General features: G+C 48.6%; 1 long non-coding RNA gene across 1 annotated transcript; it reads left to right on the top strand.

Moving 5' to 3' along the window:
- The first annotated feature begins 654 nt into the window (after positions 1 to 654).
- Positions 655 to 7,970, top strand: LOC140694606 (uncharacterized). Its single transcript, XR_012070191.1, has 4 exons — positions 655 to 870; positions 2,258 to 2,508; positions 5,604 to 5,732; positions 6,585 to 7,970. It is a non-coding gene; the product is annotated as an uncharacterized lncRNA (long non-coding RNA).
- The last annotated feature ends 804 nt before the right edge of the window (positions 7,971 to 8,774 follow it).

Below are 8,774 nucleotides of genomic sequence, written 5' to 3'. Positions count from 1 at the left end.
GGGGGGAGCAGAGCCCCTTGCTCTGGAGTGAGGGTTCTTGGGGAGACCACAGAGCAAGGCACACACCACCCCCACCCTATACCCCAAACTCTTAGCTCCAACAACACAGGGGCCACTCTGCGCCCTCTCACCGTGGCTCTCCTGTGAGACTGCACCCAACCCGGCATCTGGCACCCCAGCCCTACCTCCCCTCTTATGACAGATCCCGTCTTCTTGGAAACTGCCTAGCAGCGCGTATTCAAGGCCGGCAGCGGGCCCGGCGGATCTGCACTTCAGATGCCCTACCTGGCCAGCCGTGCGTGCCTGGGCTCAGTCCTCTATCTTGCCCACCGGTAGCCTGGGTCCACGTCCAGTGCAAGCGGAGGCCGCGGAGCCCAGGCTGATCCCCACACACGGACAGGTGAGGGTGCCCCCGCCCCGCTGCCCCGCTGCCCCGCCGTCCCGCCCACTGGTGGCAGCACCGCCCCAGCCTCCGGCCGGCGCCACCTGCAGGTCAGGACTTCCGCGCGGCCCCGCCCGCCACGGCCCAGCCCAGCTGTCCCATAAGCCTCCCCCCACCCCCGTCCTGGCCGCGCCCTGCCTCCCATTGGCTCCGCAAGTTCTGCTCTCGCACATCTAGACTCGGGAGGACGCACGACGCAAGCGCTAGGGGAGGGCCCCGCGGCGTTGCCATGGTTACAGGCGCCGCGCTCCGCGCGGACCGGCGTGCGCTTCTGGGGCGGGGAGCGGGCTCCGGAAGTGTGTAGCTGCCAGGGACCATGGCGGTGCTTGCTGCTGGGGATGGCGACTTGCACGGCCGGGCGACTAGTTCTGGCCTGGTCAGTCGGCGGCAGACATCCTGTCTGGGGCGGCGTCCCACAGACGGTAAACGTACGTCCGCGCCATCGGCGGGGCCGTTGGACATGAACCGGGGTGGGATGGGGGTTGGGGTGGTGGCCGGGGAGGGCTGCGGTGCCGGGGAGCGTGTTGGGGCGGAGCGGGGCAGGGCTTGGGCACAGCCTCAAGCTTTCCTCCCCCTCAGGCCCTGGGGCTGGGGCCGCGAGTCTGGGTCGCCCTTGGTGGCCGCGGCCTCCCAGAAACCCCCGGGAAGGGCAGGCGGAGGACCCATCTTAGATGAAGCGGGGCCTTACCCGGGTTTTGAAGAGCCCCAGAATCAGATGTTGGAATGGGGTGGTTTATCAGCCTTGTTTATCTGCAGGGAAATTTCAGTTCCATCCAGATGTTGGTTCCTTCAGTCAACCTCAGGAATAAGACACAAGGGTCAGTGCCGATAAGCAGTTATCTAGGGCTTGACTCAAAATAAACTATGCGGGGTGTAGGGGTGGTAGATGGGACCCTCTCTCTTGAAGTTAGCAGTCTTCTGGGATTAGAGGCCCCAGCTGAGGATTAAATCCTCATCTGCAGTAATGGAGGTTGTGAGAAACACACAGAAGGGAGGGGTGTGGTGGCGGTAACTCATTACAGAATCCAGGACCCTTGCCTGTCTCTTGTGTAGAAGAGTCTCGCCTAGGATAGGGCAGCAGTTTTGAAAGTGTATCCAAGGCCCCGGTGGTGCAAGACCATTTTCATAGAAACGCCGGGATGTCACCTGCCTTTTGCACACTCTTGCTCTCCCGAGTTCCTGTGGGGTTTTCCAGGGAAAACCTGGCCTGTGATATCACAAAACAGGGAATGCAGAGGCAGATAGGAGAATTCAGCTCTCACCAGTCCAAAAGAGATTTGCAGAAATTAAAATCACTGCTATTCTTCTCACTAATGGTTTTTGTTTTGAAAAATAGAATTATATTTTGTTTAAGAGTATTAATGGTAACATATAGTAGATTGTTATTATTTTTAAGTGAATTCATACACTTTTTCTAACTTCTTATTTAACTTCTAACACAGGAAATATTGATAGATTTAACTCACATAAATAACAGCCTTTTGGAGTTCTCAGTAATTGTTAAGAGTGTATAGGGTTCTGTAGAACAAGAAGTTTGAGAGCCCCTGGAGAACGGGTTCTCAGGTGCTAGTCAGGTGCTTAGTGGTGTTAGACGGATGCCAAGATGTCTTCCGCAACTGCTCCCGGACTTGAAGTAATTGGCCACATGGAGATGGGTGGGCAGTGCCTCCAGTTTACAAACCAGAAGCTGCTGAATGTGTCTGGAGTCTAGGCCATGGGGTGTGCAGGGATTCCCTTTGTATCTGTTCTATCTAAGCCGGCATTCCTGTGCAGAGGCCTGGCCTTGAAGACCCGCCCTCCTTTGCTCCCTGCCAGGTACCTTCTGTGTGACTTCAACCCTCCAGAGGGCTTCAGCCTCCGTAGGAACGTCTGCATCCACATTGCCTTCCTCCTGAAGACCCTGCTGGAGATGGAAGAGCCGGTACTGGTGCTATCCCCTTGGGGCCACCTCTACCACTGGCAGAACCCCGACATCAACCAGGTCTGGATTCCCTGGTCCGACTCCTTTGACCTCCCAAGTCTCAAAAGAAACATCCCTGACACTGAGTACGAGCAGTTCATTGCAGGTGAGGTGGTGGTCATTTAACTGGGGCCAGGTGGTCGTTGTTCTGGTTCCGAATGAACATCGGGCCATCTTACTTTGGGCTTGTCGGTCTGCTTAGGGGCCCTGCTCAAGTTTCCCACACTGCAGGTGAATTTGGTTTTTCCATAGTTTTTTCGGGAAGTCAATTTGAAGTGTAGGAGCTCTATGTCCCCTCACCTCTGAAAAACCTGGCCTCCTAGTGAGATGGAGTAGTGACAAGGAGGACACTGCCACATAGGCCTTGTCCCAGAAGGACTCGCTCCCTGTGCAGTCAGGGCTGTTCTTACCTGTAGGAAAACACGATGTGTGTGTAGCATAGGCCACGTGCTGGAGAAGATATGTAACTGCCCAGCCAGTATAATTTGGTCCTGCTCAAACTACCCATTTTAAGTTTTGTAAGAGGGAACAGTTCAAGATTTTCTTTGAATAAAGCTATTTAGAGCTTATCAATTTTTTTAAATTGAAATGTGGTTGATTTACAATGTTTTGTTAGTTTCAGGTATACAGCATAGTGATTCAGTTGTACATATACATAGTCTATTCTTTTTCAGGTTCTTTTCCATTATAGGTTGCAAGATACTGAATATTGTTCCCTGTGTTCTACAGTGAATCCTTGTCGTTTGTCTGTTTTACATATAGTAATTTGTATCTGTTAATCCCAAACTCCTAAGTTTGTTTTATAAGTCTGTGAGTCTGTTTTTGTTTTATAAATAAGTTCATTTGTATCATTTTTTAAAAATTCCACATATAAATGATATCATATGATACTTGTCTTTGTCTGACTTATTTCACTTAGTGAGATAATCTCCAGTTCCAACTAACTTGCTGTAAATGGCCTTATTTCCTTCTTTGTTACAACTGAGTAATACTCTGTTATATCTATATACCACATCTTTGTCCAGTCATCTGTCAGTGGACGTTTAGTTTGCTTCTATGTCTTGGCCACTGTAAACAGTGCTTCTGTGAACATTGGGGTGCGGGTATCTTTTGGAATTAAGGTTCCCTCTGGATATATGCCCAGGAGTGGGACTGCTGGATTAGGTGATAAGTCTTTTTCTTTTTTCTTTTTTTTTTTTGCCTTTTGAGGAATCTCCATACTGTTTTCCACAGTGGCTGCACCAAACTACATTCCCACCAACATTGTAGGAGGGTTTCCTTTTCTTCACAGCCTCTCCGGCATTTATGGCTTGTGGACTTTTGAATGATGGCCATTCTGACAGGTGTGAGATGATAACATTGTAGTTTGGAGCTGCATTTCTCTGATAATTGAGCGATATTGAGCATTTTTTTATATGCCTATTGGCCATTTGTGTGTCTTCATTGGAGAATTGCTTCTTTAGTTGTTCTGCCCATTTTTGGATTTGGTTGTTTATTTTTTTCTTATTAAGTTGTATGAACTATTTATATAGTCTAGAAATTAAGCCATGGTCAGTCTCATCATTTGCAAATATTTTCTCCCATTCCGTAGTTTGTCTTTTTGTTTTACTTATGGTTTCTATTGCTATGCAAAAGTTTATAAGTTTAATTAGGTCTCATTTATTTATTTTGGCTTTTATTTCTGTTGCTTGGGTTGCTTAGATTGCCCTCGGAAAACATTGCTGAGATGTATGTCAAATAATGTTTTGCCTATGTTTTCTTGTGAGAAGTTTATACTGTCTTGTCTAATATTTAAGTCTTTAAGCCATTTTGAGTTTGTTTCTTTTTGTTTTTTTTGCGATTCTATTGTATGTTTTTGATTTGTGGTTACCTTATTCTTCAAATATATCAACCCATTACTATATCTATTTCCTTTAGACTGATAATCACGTAGGCTCCAACACATCCTAAGAATAACAAAGAAAAAAAAGAAAGAAAAAAATCTATATTTTCTTGCCCCCCTCTCCCATTCCCACCTTTTTTTATTTTGATGTCCTTTTTCATTTTTACATCTTTATGTTTATTCTCTTGTAACTCGTTATTGCATTTCCAACTGTGGTTTTCCTGTTTCTATAGCATCCTGCTTCCTTTCTGTTTAGAATAGAACCTTTTAATGTCTCTGTTAGGTTCAATATTGCTGAGTTATCTCACCTCCCTCCTCCCCCCCTAGGCCTCTGAAAACTCAGTCCAGGAAAGCTAAACCATTCTAGCCTTCATCGGTTCTGGGAAAGCAATCTTCAGAGTGGGAAAAAACATTGAAAAATAATATTCTGTGCGTTTCTTTCTACCCTTGCCCAGAGATGAGAAACATCTGAAGGTAGGGGGAAAAAGTTGGAGGTGGGAACACAAAGTCTTTTCTCCATTTGCTACTGAAGAAATGATTGCTTTTGTAATTAGTGATGATGTCCTTTAGATTGGTGAGATCGAGATTCCACAGCTTCAGCGCCTGTGAATAACCAGCCGGAAGGAAGCCCTTTAGGGCCCCTGCAGTGGGAAAGGCAGCCCCTCTGAGCACCTGTTGTTCTGTATTTTTCCTGTCTCCACACGGGTTCGCTAGGCACCTTGCAGGACAATGCAGTTACCCTAGGTGGAGGACAGGGAGACCTCTGCTGTGTGGCGAGCCACAGGAGCCCACACTTGAAGGACAAAATGTAGAGTAGTGGGGCGGGCGTAGGAACAGAGGATGGATGAGACCCAGGATAGTGTCCTGGAGTCCAGCAGCCAAGGCTGGTGGGGCAGAAGGGGCCCTGGGGCATAGGCAGTCCTTGAGGGATCTGAAGCAAGATAGGAACCAAGAGACTGGATTCATGTGGGGGTACAGCGCCCCCTGGAGTCCGGGGGGCAGCTTAGCGAGCCCAGGGGGAGCGGGCACTTCCCCAAAGCTGGGTTGACAGGTCACAACCAACTCACTGGAGACCGAGAGGCACTGAGTCATTTTTAACTTTTTGTCCCTCTTCCTGGAAAAGAAACTGCTGCCTGTTAAATAGCCTGTGTCGTTAGTGAGAATTAAAGACATGAAGCAAGATTGCCTCAAAAGTCATCCATTGTGTAGTTGTTAGTAAGGGTCAAAGGCAAACTTGAATAGATGAAATGAAACTTTCATCAGAGGATTTTAAAATCCTTTAAAATAAAAATTCTTGCTGCCTTTGTTCTTTATTTCAGGGTTCACTTGGTGATAATAATAGTAACCAAAGCAATAGCAAACCCTACAGAACTCTGTCCTGCTGTTCCAGGAACGCTGTGTTCACGACAACCCAATGAGTTGGCACCACTATGAGTTCCACTTTAAAGGTAAGGACATTCATTAATCACACGGCTAATAATGGCAGAGCTGGGACTTGAACCCAAGCTGTCTGGCCCCAGAGCCCTCTCTCAGCCCCTTCACTGCAGCTCATCACTTGGCATGCCTGACACAGGCCAGCATTTAAGAGCAGCGTGACCTTGGCCAAGGCTGCTTCACTGCTTGGTCTCTGATTCCTCATCTGTCAAATGGGGGTGTGGGCAGTGAACTCTGTGAGCTCAGTGGTCACTTCCTCCAGCTCTGCTATTCTACTGCTTTGAGTTAGTTTAGTAAGTATCCGAGCCCCTACATGGCTCACGCATGGGCTGGCGCTTTGCTAGGCTCTGGTTTACGGAGAAAAGTAAGATCAGCCTGCTTCTCCAGGGAGCTTGTGTCCCTCCACGGAAAGCAGCTGCGAGGCCCAGGCTCCCTCGCTGGCAGTCGGGGGCTGGGCAGAAAAGTCTGATAAGAGAAGATGGAGGCAGAGGCCCTCCGGGAACAGTGGTGGCCACACAGCTCTCAGGAGCGGGAGAGTCTTTCCTGGCTGCTGAGAGGGGAGTCCTCATGAGGCCAGTAGTCCCCCCAAGCTAAGCCCTCAGGACAAAGATCCAGCCATCCCTTCAGTGTCACCATAGAGCCAGACCATCCTCATCACTGTGCCTCTGTGCTCCTTTGTCCTGGGACCTCTCTTCCCCATACACCCAGAAGACTTTTCTCCCTCTCTTCTCTGAGTGTCCCCTCACTTCACCCGTGGTCCCTGCTTCCTGGGTAACCATCTCTGGAGTTGACGCTTTGCCCCCTCACACCCCCCCATTTGATCAGGAGCCTGGGTTGACCTCCTTGTGCTCACTTTCCACCTTCAGATCATTGCTCCTCCTCTCTTGGGAGCACCTGGAAAACCCAGATCCTTTCCTAGCAGTGTCTGCCACCCTGGCCTCCCTGCTCATCTGCCTCAGTCAGGAGCACCTGGACCACCAGCTCTGTATTGCCTCACCTCCTACCATCAAGATGTCAAAGTTCATTCTCCCTCCACCAACCAGTATGGTCATTTTAGGGTCTTCTTCTCCATCAGCCTGAGCCAGCCACCCCCCATTCATCCTACCCCCGGGCTCATACCCGGGCGTGTCTCCACCCAGGTCCAGCCTGTCTCCTTTAAGTGCCTACCTCTAGCCGTCCAGCTGCTTCTCCACCAGCCTCCCTGGCCCTCCTTCACCCTCACTGGGGCATCAAGCACTGACTCCTCTGCTTTCCTGCCTGTCCACGTTCCTCTTACTTCCACTTCCCCACCTTCCAGCTCTGCATCCACAGTCAGCACTCTCTTTATGACAAACAAAACCCCCTTGACCCTTGATCTTTTCAGTTCCTCACCAGGACGACTTCCATCTCGCTTCACCCAGCTCTATTTGTTCTGAGCCTGCAGGCAGCAGGCTCTCCCAGCACAGATTTCTAAGACTACAAATCAATGCCCACCATGTTGCCACTGCCAGGCAATCCTCCAGGATTTCTCTTGTGAGCACATTTCCCCACTTACCACTCAGTGGTGTCAACATTCTCTGCTCTCTGCACACGTCTAAGCTTCCCTCTGTCTCTTCCCTGACTCCCAGCAGATGGCCTTGCCTCCTGCTTTGGAGAGAATGACATGTTACTGGAAAGAAACTCGCTCACCTGCAGCAAATCTGCTCACCTCACCTTTCATCTGTCCTTCTCCCACCTGCACTCTAGCTGTAGTTGTTCTTAATTTAGTGAGTTTAGTTGACATATATATACAAAGTTAAAAGCATAGCACACTGTAGGCTACCTTCTAGGGCTTACTTTTTCAGTTTAACATAGAGTGTATGATTCATCCATTTCGTTGCATGTACCTGCAGTTCATTTGTTTTAACTGATCTTAAATATTGTGTGTGTGAAAATAACACAAGAGAAGGGTAAGCCAGGATTCAGGATGCTGGTTACTTCCTGTGAGAAGAGGCCAAGTGCAGGATAGGGAAAGAGGACACAGTATGTCACTGTCAATATTCCTGTTATGATGCTGGGTGATATGTTCATAAATGTGTCTTATAATATTAATTTTAATACATAAATACCTCTGACAGGCACCTATGATGAGAATGTGTCATGAACCAAAACATACAATGGGTAATATTACATCATTATTGTTATGTAATCTTGTTATATTATATATTAATCATAGTCTTACGTTATTTGTTATGGGTTATATATTATATAGATGCATGAATGATATATTATGTATATAAACACCTACATATGTATTATATACTATCTGCTAATAAACAGAACATAATATGCAAGTATATTTTCTATTATGTATTATTTAATAAATAATAACATACTATATCCTGTTGTATGACATGGCACATAATCTTTAATAAAATAAGAAATCTGTCAATATATATTGGTAATTAATAAAATTAAAAAAAAAAGCCCGCAACTTTTAACGCCGACACTGCTCCAGCTGTCTCTGTCTTGTCTCTTCCCTTTCATGGTCGAGGTCCTCACATTGCTATCCGTTCCCCCTTACATCTCCTTATCTTGAACCTTCCTCCTCCTCCCTTCCCATGCTACCTTCTGCCCCGTGGTCCCTCTAGTCACCAGCGGCCTCTGGGGCGCTGATTTGCGGGCACAGTCTCAGGCCCCAGCTCACCTGCCTGTCCGCCGCCTCTGCCACCGCTGGTGGGGGCGGGGTGGGGGGCAGAGTGCACCTCTTGTCCTGGAAGAGAACACAGCACAGACTCAGTGACCAGCAGCAGGTGTGGCCGGGACCTGCAGGACTTGGGGGAGAGCCAGACTGTCTGCATCCAGACTGGGGGCACTTGGAGTGTGAAGAAACCCAGTCCTCACTGCCCCTGAAGTGAGGAAAACACCCTCAGGGGAGTTAAAGTGCTTATGACCTAGGTCTGTTGGCTGGAAAGGATAAACGGGCCCCTAAGGGGAGCGTAGTTGATGTTCCAGGCCCCACCAAAGCCCTAAGGGCTGGCGGGGAACCAGGCTGGAAGCTCCACTGGACCCAGTGCCCCCTCGGGGATGGGGCCTTC

The sequence above is a fragment of the Vicugna pacos genome, unplaced genomic scaffold, assembly GCF_048564905.1.
Source record: "Vicugna pacos unplaced genomic scaffold, VicPac4 scaffold_65, whole genome shotgun sequence".
Lineage (NCBI taxonomy): Eukaryota > Metazoa > Chordata > Mammalia > Artiodactyla > Camelidae > Vicugna > Vicugna pacos.
This window is presented reverse-complemented; position numbering and strand designations above follow the sequence as displayed.